Raw genomic sequence first — 12710 nt, 5'->3', positions numbered from 1 at the left:
TGCACAGTGGCGGCCACACCACAAATGCGGTTGGTGTAGTCTCACAAGACTACAAGCCCCTCCAAGTACAACAACGGTGCGCGCAAGCACCTTAGGAGCAAGAGGTATGCAAACCTCATTAACACTGGGCCTAAACCTACAACAAGTGCATTTAGCAGTGGTCTAACTAGCCTAAGCATTTCGCAAAGCACCTACACGCAATTTTGTATTGCTTTGTTTCCTGGTAACTAGCCTAAGCACTTCACAAAGCAACTACGCTTATTTTTGTATTCCCTTGTATCTTGATCTAACTAGCCTAAACACCACCTACAGGGAGAAAGTTACCCACATAATAGTTAGAAGCTGTCCACTCAATTTTGTATTGCCTTGTTTCCTGGAAGCACTAGACTCATTCACACTAGGCTAGCTGCTTCCTTAGAACATGTTGCTTTCTGGAACTGTGGTTGGACAGTACAGTGAGTATCTTTAAATTAGGTAATCGAAAAGATGGATCATACCAACAAGCATATGGACACTCTAAGCAAAGATAAAGCAACAAATGCACGGGGATACAGTCGGATTTGCAAACCAGCAGGCACAAAGTTTGGTTAGAAATTTAGAAGCAGACTGCTCAAATCACGTGTGCAGTTATAAGCACCACTCAACCCACCAAAAATAAATAAAACCATACATCAGGAGTACAGTATATGCCATGAATCAAATTCATCAAACAAACATTGTTTACCATGTGCATCAAAACCATATACCACAAGTTCACAACTGTGGCACCAACAGATTGCAGACAGATAGTCACACATCAAACACAAATTCAGTAGCAGAGCATACAGCTGAAACCAGATTTCACTGGATTATATTATCACTGCCGAAAAGGACTTTCTAAGTTGCATAAATTAAATCCCAAGAGGTCATAGGCTCATTCAGTACTTCTTATATAGTCAACATGCACAGATACGGTGCTCAAGATATCCTAAACCATAGAAATTGCACATACCATATAAACTCTAAGCACAACTAAAGCAACAAATGTAAGGGGATACCGACAAGCATAAAGTTTGGTGAGAATTTGGAAGCACAGTGCTCAAATTATTTATGCAGTTATAAGCACCACTCTACCCACCAAAAAGGAATAACACCAATACACTATATATCAGGAATACAGTATGTGCCAATAGTCAAATTCATCAAGCAAACATTCTTTACCATGTGCATCCAAACCATATACCACAGATTCACAACTATGGCACCAAGAGATCGCAGACAGATAGTCAGACATCAGACACAAATTCAGTAGCAGAGCATACAGCTCAAACCAGATTTCATTGGCTTACATTATCACTACCAAAAAGGACTTCCCTTCAGTAGCAAAACCAGAAATAAATGCCTAAGAGGCCACAGGTTCGTCCATTACTTCTTCTATAGTCAACATGTAACAGTTAAAGGTATGCACAGATACTGTGCACACAATATCCTAAAACCATGGAGGAAAAAAATAGACCTTAGCCATTTTCCATTCAGCGCTACCATATGAAGCAAAGCAGTAGCCGACATCACTATCTACCCTCTATGCATTTGAAGATACCCGCCAAGCTCCACACCTTAATTCAGCTCAATTTTCAGAAAGTCTACTGCATACTTCCTATCAGGCCTCAAAGGTGCTCTACCGAGAACAGACCCATCAGCTCTTCTTGTTGACGCGACACATTCCACCACCAAGCTGAACAATCAGATTGTGATCTTCAGTTAGCTGCCCCACCGACACAAAGTTCGCAATGAGCCTGGGACATACCACACGTCAGAGAGGACCACTTTCTCTGTGTTCACAGACCCTTTGCCACACACCTTCATCCCCTCGCCTTCCCCTGCTTCGACAACTTGGTTGTTTACAGGTACCAGGTTGGAGATGAGACTCTTGTCTCCTGTCATGTGGTTGGTAGCACGAGTCGCAATGAACCAAGGAACCTCCCCTGAGTTGACTGCCCTGTTTTTGCCGGCGCCCGTGGAGGCAGCGCCAGGATTCGACCCACTAGGTACGATAACAAGAAGTAACAGCAAGTCAGGGGTCAATGTATTAAAGCAATCAATAGGGTTACATACTAAATCAACTCGAGAGTATAATAATAGCAAGAAACAAGATCAAGTTAGGGTAAAGGTACAGAAACTATCAAAGAGGGTTACATTTACATGCTACATTGATTCAGGTGAAAGTGTACCGATTCGTGAGAAAAAAACCTAACCAATCAAGAGGATGGTGCTTCTTCAAACATATCATGCTCCAGGTTGATTTGTGAAATAATCGAGTCTGAACCCTAACGCCCCCCAATCAGGGCAATCTCTAGCAATGATGGAGACCGGATCTAGGAAACGCACCAAATACTAGTAGTTTTTTATAAGGCACGCAAGCACTAGGATATCTCTAGGCGAGAAGGAAGTGTGTCAGTAGCCGTCATAACCTGGAGGCCGGCGGTGATGCGGAAGACGCCATCTCGATGACGGCGGCGACCGCGGCGGTGGCGGCGGCGGCCGGTTGACTTGTTCGTAGCTCTCGTGCGGGACCAATTGCTGCAGGCGATAATAAATTGCAATAAACCCCATTATAAATATAAAATGTTACTCCCACGTGCTTGGCTATGTTTGCAAAAGTCCACCTTCACGTGCTTCCTATTTCTTTCACAAAATATTGCAAACGGGTGGGCAATTGCAAACTTCATAATAAAAAAAAGAACTTGGAAACCAATTTAATAAAACTTAGAAAAAAGTCCAGTACTTATCCAAAGTTTAGACAACTGTCGAGATAACCCATAAACTAACTTTTGATTCAATTTACTTCTGAGCTATTCAGTTAGACCATTTCTATGTTTAAGTTGAGTTTTAAGTTTAAATTTTGTAGGGTAATAGTTGACACTGTAGCTTATGCTTAAAATATATCATCAATTTTATCACAAATTTGCAGGTTAGGACATCTAACAATAAATTAGCACTAGAAATAGAATAATTATATGAAACATAATTATGAAAAAAATAATAATGTATCTTCTGAATGTAAGTTGTTATTTCTGCTAACACCTCACGAATTTTGAAATTAAAACACATTTATTAGGTGGAGAGGCAAAAAAAAACAAAATCTTGTTAAAGGGTTTGACCAACTAAATAAGTTAGGGTAGAAAATAAAACCAAATGTTAGTTTAGGGAGTTGTGTGGATATTGGCCAAACTTGGGAGTGTAACTTAGACTATCTTATAAAATTAACTTGCCTTATATAGGTACAAATTGAACTAGGAACCTATCGTGCCCTAAAAATTCTACTTTGGTTTATGATTAGGTAGCACTAAATAAAATAGACGGTCTTTTTATTTTTCTGCGTTTTCCAACCTTAGTTGTTTAATAAAGGTTTTTTTATAAAAGTTGTTTAATAAAAGGTTGCTTGGCTTATATTGGTTCCAACGGTTGCCACACTACTTTCCCTGTATATATTAAGCTGGGCCCGTTTGGATCCTTGAAATTGAATTCATTCTAATAATTATAATCTATGCACAAATTAATTAAGCTAATTTGATTCTATATGGAATATATTTGTAAATTATTATCAGCCATATAAGGGAGATACTTATATGTTGTATTTCTACTTTAGAGAAGCGAATTGAAGAGCGTGTCCATAAGTTGGAGAGTAGAAATGATCTATATAATCAAATTCCATCTCCCACTCTATGAATTTGAGAGAGGCTCAAATGTGAACTTGGGAAAGTTGTGGAAAGTCAAATTCCATGCCAAATAACCTACTCCATTGAGTAGATTTCAATTTCTCCAAAATAAAAAGGATCCAAACGGCCTCTTAGCTACTTTTGTTTTGTATTTTTTTTACATTTTCCCCTTGAAATATTGTGCTTGTTTGGTCATCCCTAAAAGTTAGAGCTAAGATTAAACTTAAATTAATATAAATCAACCTCGCACCAGTGGGTACAATATGTCAATATTTATTAGCCTTGGTCGCTACGACCGCTTTTTTATGTCTTGTTACCAATGATTTTTGTTTCCCCTTGGTGCATGATCTTAGCTTGTTCATGTTTTGTGTTATTTTGTTTCAAGGGAAAATATATGTGCATATTAGTAGCAATAATTTTCAATGTCAATTCCAGCAATATTTGACATGTGTCCCACCCTATTTATACCTAATTCAAATGAAGCTCGAAAAAAATTCTAGTCATGTAAACCATCAATGTTGCAAAGTGAGAGAAAAAAAAAGGCACCATTTGTTAACAACATGCAAAGACTTGATAAATATCTCAACAAAAATGGTCAAAATACCACAATTCATAACAGTGATATTCATAAATGTATAAAGACGGCAAGCAAACTAAAGAGACCTGGAATTACTCCCAAATGAGATGAATCATGCATCTGATGTTAGATATTTAGTCAAGAGTAACAACGTGCAGCTTGACACACAAAACGAACCAGCTAAACTTTTTTTTTTTTGAGAAAAAACGAACCAGCTAAACTAACAACTATATAAGGGCGACTACTAAGAACTGACAATCTTAAAAGTCGCATAGCGTGAGTTGGAAGCTGAGAGCTCAAAATTAGTGTTGCCTTCTCTATTGGAGATAACTGCATTGGGAAGTTTCAAACTTTGAGAACTTACAAAATGCTCAAGTGCCATTCACCGTGTGGGGATTTGGGAATGCTTCAGAATAACATCTCAATCACACTAGGCAAACTACTTCCTTCATATTACTGTCACTTGGGTTCTCAAACTCTGGCAGGAGATTACAGTGTGTCTTCAGATTTATGTCGCTAAACAATTGGACTTACTACCAGGCACGAGCAAAAGGCAACAGGTCCACACTGAAAAGGCATTAATGCAAAGCTAAAGCAAGAAATACAGTCAGGCTGAATGTTAACATTACATAGGTTGAGGCAGATGGCTGGAATAAGCAGTATAGCATCTACCCACCAAAAACATTTAACCATAAAAGAATACAATATATGTATAATATAGCCAAATTCATTAAACAATAATGCCTGCTCAACAGTCTGACTAGCTACCAGCTAGCAGATAGACATCACACATAAATAGAAGTGCAGCTGGCTGTAACTGGACACACACGACTAATGCGATCACTGTTCAGAAAACGCTCATTCAGTTGCAAAACCAGAATCAGCTGCAATGAGCTATGAGATCGGAGACTCATACAGTACTCACGAATATAACAGCTAAACATATATAGATGCTGTGAATACAATATTATAAGACCAATATAAGTTGATAATCTGAATTTAACAGAGAATTTATTGAACCTTACTCATTCACATTAAGCACTATACTATTCAAAAGGAAAGCAGCGGCAGAAATCCCTACCATCTTTCTATGCATCTGAAGACACCATCATGCTCATGCCGATCAAGGCACCTAATTCAGAAAGTCTATCTTGTAGCAAATGGACTTTACTGATGACAGACACGTCAGCCATTACTGTTCTTGTTAATACGACATGCACCACCACCAATCTTGATAACTAAATCAGGATCTTCAGTGATCTGCCCCACTAACACCAGGTTCATAGAGAGCCCAGGGACGTGCCCTACATTAGGGAGGACCTCCGCCTCCATGGTCACTGACCCAGGCACCAGAGTTTATTATTGGCAGGCACACAGGCAGAAAGCTACCCACAAAGTTAGTTAGAAGCAGTCCACTCAGTTTTGTATTGCCTTGTTTCCTGGTAACTTTTTAGACGCACTAGACTCATTCACACTACCTTTAGAACATGTCGCTTTCTCAAACTGTGGTTAGACAGTACAGAGAGTGTCTTAAATTTATGTAAACAAAAAGATGGGTTGTACCAACCAGTATATGCACTCTCTAAGCACAGCTAAAGAGACAAATGCAAGGGGATACTTGTGGGATTTGCAACCATCAGGCAGAAAGTTTGGTTAGAAATTTGGAAGCGAAGTTGTCAAATCATGTGTGCAGTTATAAGCACCACTGCAACCCACCAAAAATGAATAAAACCATATATCAGGAATACAGTATATGCCAAGAATCAAATTCATCAAACAAACCTAGTTTACCATGTGCATCAAAACCCATATAGCACAGGTTCACAACTGTGGCACCAACAGATTGCAGACAGATAGTCACACATCAAAAACAAATTCAGTGGCAGAGCATACAGCTGAAACCAGATCTCACTGGATTATATTATCACTGCCGAAAAGGACTTCCCAAGTTGCATAAATTAAATGCCCAAGAGGTCATAGACTCATTAAGTACTTCTTATATAGTCAACATGTAACAGTTAAACATATGCACAGATACCATGCACACAATATCCTAAATCAATAGAAATTGCAAATACCATATAAACTCCAGACCTTAGCCATTTTCAATCCAGCAGTTACCATATAAAGGAAAGCAGTAGCCAACATCACTAATCACCCCTCTATGCATTTGAAGACACCAGCGAAGCTCCACACCTAATTCAGCTTAATTTTCAGGAAGTCTACCACATACTTATGATCAGACCTCAAACGTGCTTCACCGAGAACAGACCCATCACTCTTCTTGCTGATGCGACAAGCACCACCACCAATCTCAACAATTAGATCGGGCTCTTGGGTTAGCTGCCCCACGGATACCTGGTTCATTGTGAGCCCTGGGACATACCACACGTCAGGGAGGACCACTGTCTCTGTGTTCACATACCCTCTGCCACACACCTGCATCCCCGCGCCTACCCCTGCTTTGATAACTTGGTTGTTTACAGGTACCAGGTTGGAGATGAGACTCTTGTCTCCTGCCATGTGGTTGGTAGCAAAAGTGGCAATGAACCAAGGAGATTCTCCTGTGCTCTCTGACCTGTTGGTGCCCGTGCCCGTGGAGAGAGCAACATGTAAGTAACAGTAAGTCAGGGGTCAATGTACTGATACAATCAATCGGCCTGTTCGCTTGTTGGTTTCAGCTAGGGCTTATCAGCTATGATACAGTGTTTTCCTCTCACAATAAACCAGCATTAGCTGGGCTTATTAGCCCAGAAACCAACCAGCGAAGAGGTTGAATATAGTTACATACTAGATTAACTCGAGAGTATAACAGCAAGAAACAAAAGCAAGTTAGCAGATTGCAAGGTACAGAAACTCAAGAGGGCTGCATTTACATTCTACATTGACTCAGATGAACAGTTACTGGTGGAACCTAAATAAGATGGTTTCACCTCGTTATATGTTTGCCAGAAATTAACGTTTTTTCGCGCATGGATATACAGATGCTCGCTCCCTATCACACATTTTGACAGAAATTGAACAAGCAAATAAACATACAGTAGCAATTCGTGAAGGAAACTAACCAATGAGGACGGTGCCTCTCCCAATATCTCGTAATCTAGATTGATTCGGGAAACAATCGAAATCTGACGGTTCGCTCAAATTTAAGCATGAACCCTAAGCCCCCAATCAGGGCAATCTCTTGCAATGCTGGAGACCGGATCTAGGAAACGCACCAAATACTAGTTGTTTTCTACTATAAGACAAACCAGAACTAGAAAATCTCTAGGCAAGAAGGAACCGTGTCAGTGGCCATCCACAACCTGGCGGCGGGCGGCGAGGCGGAAGACGCCATCTCGGTCAGGCGGCGGCGGCGCCCGGTTGACTTGTTCCACCTCCTGTGCGGGACCAATTGCTGCGGGAATAATTAATTGCAATAAACCCCTTTGGAGCAACCACAATGTGGTTTAGAAGTAGTCCATAGACATTTAAATATTCACTATAACCTGACTGAAACATTTAGCCTGTTCGTCTGTTGGTTTTAGCCAGCCCAAACTAGCCAGTTAACAGTATTTTCCTCTCATAAAAAACTAGCACCAGCTAGCCCAAACCAGCACCAGCACCAACCAGCGAACAAGCCCATTGCATGAGTAATCCATAGAGCAGTATATAGCTAAAGCTACCCACATGCTTATGGACTACCCATTAACAATAGAAAAATATTTCTTTCTTCCTCTCTCTTCTTTTTTCCTGTCATCTTGCTGGCATGTTCCCCCAGGAAGGGATGATTGATTTCTTTAACATTCTTTTATACAAAGCGGGACCCACCTCTATGGACAAAACGTTGTAGCAAAATACTCCCTCCGGTTTTCTAAAGCAAGTCGTTTGGGACATCGACACGGTCTTTAAGAAACGACTTTAACTGCAACTTTTTGCTATAAAATATTTATAAAATATAGTCAATATATACTTTTATGAAACTACATTTCGAGATAAATCTACTTACATCACTTTTATATTTTCAAACTCAATCCAAAAGAAGTTACTTGTAGTCAAAGTTTAAAATGTTTGACTTAAGACAACTCAAAACGACTTGCTTTAGAGAACCAGAGGAAGTACATAACTATAGTCAACTGACATCGGATCCATCTTTATGGATTACCTGGTCCATATACATTGCCCTTGCTCTTACATGGCCCTCTAGGTTTATAATAAATATAAAAACGTTACTCCCACGTGCTTGGCTATGTTTGCAAAATCCCCCTGATATGCTTCGTTTTTTTTTGGCCCAAAATAATATTGCAAACGACATATTTTCGTTGTCGAAAAATGCGAAGTTTATAATTCAAGAAAAGAACTTGAAACCAATTTAATAAAATGTTACAAAATTCAAATTACTTTCCTGAAGTTTCACCAGTATCCAAATAATTTCCTAAACTAACCTTTGGTTCAGTTTACCATCATGAACTATTCCAATTGGTCAAATTTTCACGTTCTAAGTTGGTTTCAAATTTTGCAAGGTGTTAGCTGACACCATAAAAACTTACGTTAAAAAAGCACATCATAAATTATTAGTTATGATTTTTAAAGGATCGAAATTAAAACACTACTTTACCTAAATGCCCCTATGTACCATTGTAGTCAGACTATCTGGTTTGCAGAATGAAAAAAATACGAATATAGTTGTAAGCGGCACGGCAATGGCTGCCTTTCAATTCATGCCATGGCCCATCTGTCAGTCTTTATCATCCGTCTCTGGAAGCCACGCCACGTGTTACTACGTGAGGGTTGCGGCCAATTCTTTTTTTCGGGTGCAGCGGCCCTTTTTTTAGCAGGAGATGGAAAAGACGCTGGTAAGGTTCCTGTACCAGTAGACCTCACTAGCTGACATACTCTAGGATTGCAATTTTTCTAGGACAAATAAATTTGACTATGGCCTTTGGAGAAAGCGAAAAAACTAAATAATATCAAAGGGTTGGACCGACTAAAAAAGTTTGGGCAGTAAATCAAACCCAGCTTCAGTGCAGGAGGTTGTCTAAATATTAGCCAAACTTGTATGGAGCATTTAAACTTTATCCTAAATGCCTATTGCCTTAGGGCTTCTCCGGTGACTTTTGAAAATCGACTCATGGGCTGAGGTGACTGGCCACGAGTGACTCATGACCACGGGAGAACCACTGGTTCATGCAGGGTATCAGTAATCAATTAAAAAACATGAGCTAATTCGTAGAGATTAATATAATATTCAAACACACAGAGCAAACAACGGCCAACCACCCAACCGTTAACCAACTAGCTGTTGTTTCATTGCTCTATATAAGAACTTCACAACTAGTCTCCATTCCACAAAATACAAATAGATAGAAATGTTCCCTCCTCTGTGGTTCATATAACACAAGCAATAGATAAAAGTAGTGACCCTCCTCATTTCACAAAACACAAATAGATATACAAATCAGCTCTCTTCTCCAGTAGTCCTCCAATATGACCACTCATCCCCATAACACGATGAAGGCTTGTTTGGCTACACACAAATACACCCTAATCCACATGGTTTGGGAGGGATTGAGGTAGAATTTAACCAACCCATGTGGATTGTAGTGGATTTATGTGCAGCCAAACAAAGCCTAAAGTGGAACTAAATTAAACAAGCGTTTTTTTATTTTCTAATTCCAACCTTGAGTCATTTAGTAATAAAGGTTGCTTCGCTTAGGGACCCCAGGCTGGCCGGTGTGGGCTGACGAGGGCGCCTGGGTAATGGCACACCGTGTTCGTAATGGCCTGGTGACCGAGGCGAGGACACATGAGAACCGATAAGGCAGGCTTCTCCAAGATTGAGATTATATTCTTTTTCTATTTTATACCTACTAGCAAAAATACCCGTGCGTTGCTACGGGACGTATAGTTTATAGTCTAGTCACTTGGACGATATGAAGTTTAGAAGATTTGTTCAATAATTGTGTCATGCTTTCTCATTCATCTTGGAATCAAACTCTATAACATGTCCGGACACGCTCTACCTGAATTCATATAGGTAAAGGACGTTTGAAGTTTTATCCAATGATTGGGTCATGCATTTCATTATTTCAATTTGTCTTGGAATCGAACTCGCCACCGTGTCTTAACACAATACTCTAACTCATAAAAGTATGGGAGAGAGAAAATGATAACAAAAAACACTAATATTTACTTAAAATATATCGTAACCTTTATTTTCATGCTATCCAAGTATTGGTATAGTTAAATATTGAGTTTTGTGACCTGACTATGAGGACCCATAAAATTTTGTAGTTCATCTTATTAAGCCCAAAAATATTTACTTGTAAATATATGCTAACGTTAATTTCCATACTATCCGTATGCTGTTATAGTTAAATACCGAGTTTTGTGACTTACTTTGAGGACCCATAAAAAATTTATAATTCATCTTATTAAAACTAATAAGAGTTTAGTTACTAACGTGTCAAGGTAGAGGCAGCCTCCAAGCGTGCTCCACCGCCAAGCATGTCTCCACCATGCCAACGTCGTCCACTCGTTGACTTTGATCTCTCTTCATGGGGTGTTCCACCGTGACTCTGGACGAGGTCGGTGGGGGAGGTGTGTACGTTCGAACAGCGCAAGCGGCAAATCCATGGCCAAGACGTGTGAATCCATAGTAGGCGGAGCGCTGAAATTTTCAACCATCCATTGTGCCTGTTCATCCAGCACATCGACCGGTGTTCTCGTTGTGCAGAAGCCAATGGCAAGATCGCATGGCTTAGTTCATCTACTTCATCTAGAACTTGCCATTCTTCAATCTTGTTTCTGTTTTTTTGTTTGAGACATCCATTGAGACGAAGATTTATAAAGCTGTCATACGTTTCCTTTTATTTGACAGATTTCTTTCTTTTCTTTTCTTTCCCTCCTTTTTTTATGGGTTAGCTTCAATGAGCTGTAATTGGACTCCATATTAAACCCCGTTCAGATCAGACAAAAAAGAAACAGAAAAAGAAAACTGAAAAAGAATAAAATAAAGAAACTCCTCACGGTATATGTATTACAATAGGATTAGAAAGGAACTGTTACTCAAGGCAATCGAAACCTTGTGGCCTCATATATATTTATGCATGTTGTGGACGTACGGCTCATGAAAAAGAAAAGAAAACAGGAAATTTAAGAGGACATGGACGGATATGGTGTGGTCGACCCAAACGTGAAAAAGAGCGTAGGGAGATTTATATTCTTATTTTTTTTTTATCTGGATTAGGAATCCAATTCAGATTACTCGGGAGCGGAAATATCTAATTGGATTAGGATTCCTATCTATCCAGATTACCTTAAGTAGTCCTGTGAGCACGGCTTATAAGTCCAGGTCACGTACAAGACCCAATATGTTTTTGGAATCAGACTCCATATCGCGCTGGACAAAAGCTATTCTAACTCGTATGAGCACAGGGTTATATATATAAGTCCGGATGGAAGAAACTCTCCATTCTCCGATAGTTACAGGGAGACGGATCAAAAAAATAGGATGGATCCAAAAAACTGGGCTGAAATTTTACCTCTTTATTATTATGTATAGATATAGATACTATTATTTTCTCTAAATCAAAAACAACTGCAAAAAAAAGTTGCAAAACATAAACGGAAACCATCACGTACACGGGGAAAGCCAGGAAAAAACTGATTCATCCAAAAACAGTTTGGAAAAAATATAAAAGCCGATTTTCAAACAAAAATAAGTCTATTTGGATTAGGATTCCTAGCTATCCTATATATGTTAGTCATGATAATCACTAATTTAAAATAAATATAGTTAATTAGCACCATAATAACCTAATTAGCACACGAAAATATGCACTAATCAACGTATTAACACTTATCAAAACTAATCCTACCATCATAATTACTAAGTAATAATATAACATACTAATAATCCTTAATTTATTTACTAATGACAAAGATTAGAAGACATGGATAAGCTGGTCCGTTAGATTTTTACGAACCAGAAAATCTAGTATCTTGTGGTATATTCTCCATACAGGGATTTCCTTATCTTAGTGATCCACCAAACCAAACACTGGATATCAAGCAACCAAACGCATCCTAATATTAGGTAGGTATAGATAGATTTTACAACTCAAGTTGGAAAATTTTCTATCCTATAGAAAGCCGTTTCGGATACCTTATACTTGACTCATTAAGACTACACTGGCCAATATCCATGTATTTGTCGGTTAGCCCCTTTTGGAAACTCAAATCCCTTTAAAATCCATGACATTTTTCAAGGTGAGAAATCATGGGGATAATACCAATTTAGTTATTTATGAAGAGGTTTTCTATCTCTGGGTGTCTTCTCCTAGCTTCCAAATTAGCCCTTAAATATGAAACACCCGTATCTGTGTCAACGAAAGAGATAGACTTGGATTCTACTAGGACATGTATCAACGATTGAGCTGGCTATATAACGAACA

At 39.1% G+C, this 12710-nt stretch overlaps 1 long non-coding RNA gene across 1 annotated transcript; it reads right to left on the bottom strand.

Annotated features, from left to right (window-relative positions):
- Positions 1-1288: 1288 nt before the first annotated feature.
- Positions 1289-2566, bottom strand: LOC136485640 (uncharacterized). Its single transcript, XR_010766510.1, has 2 exons — positions 2451-2566; positions 1289-2023 (listed from the first exon to the last, which is right to left on the bottom strand). It is a non-coding gene; the product is annotated as an uncharacterized lncRNA (long non-coding RNA).
- Between the last annotated feature and the right edge of the window lie 10144 nt (positions 2567-12710).

Source organism: Miscanthus floridulus, chromosome 10 (assembly GCF_019320115.1).
Source record: "Miscanthus floridulus cultivar M001 chromosome 10, ASM1932011v1, whole genome shotgun sequence".
Lineage (NCBI taxonomy): Eukaryota > Viridiplantae > Streptophyta > Magnoliopsida > Poales > Poaceae > Miscanthus > Miscanthus floridulus.
Note: the sequence above shows the minus strand (reverse complement) of the source record. Positions and strands in the feature narration are given on the sequence as shown.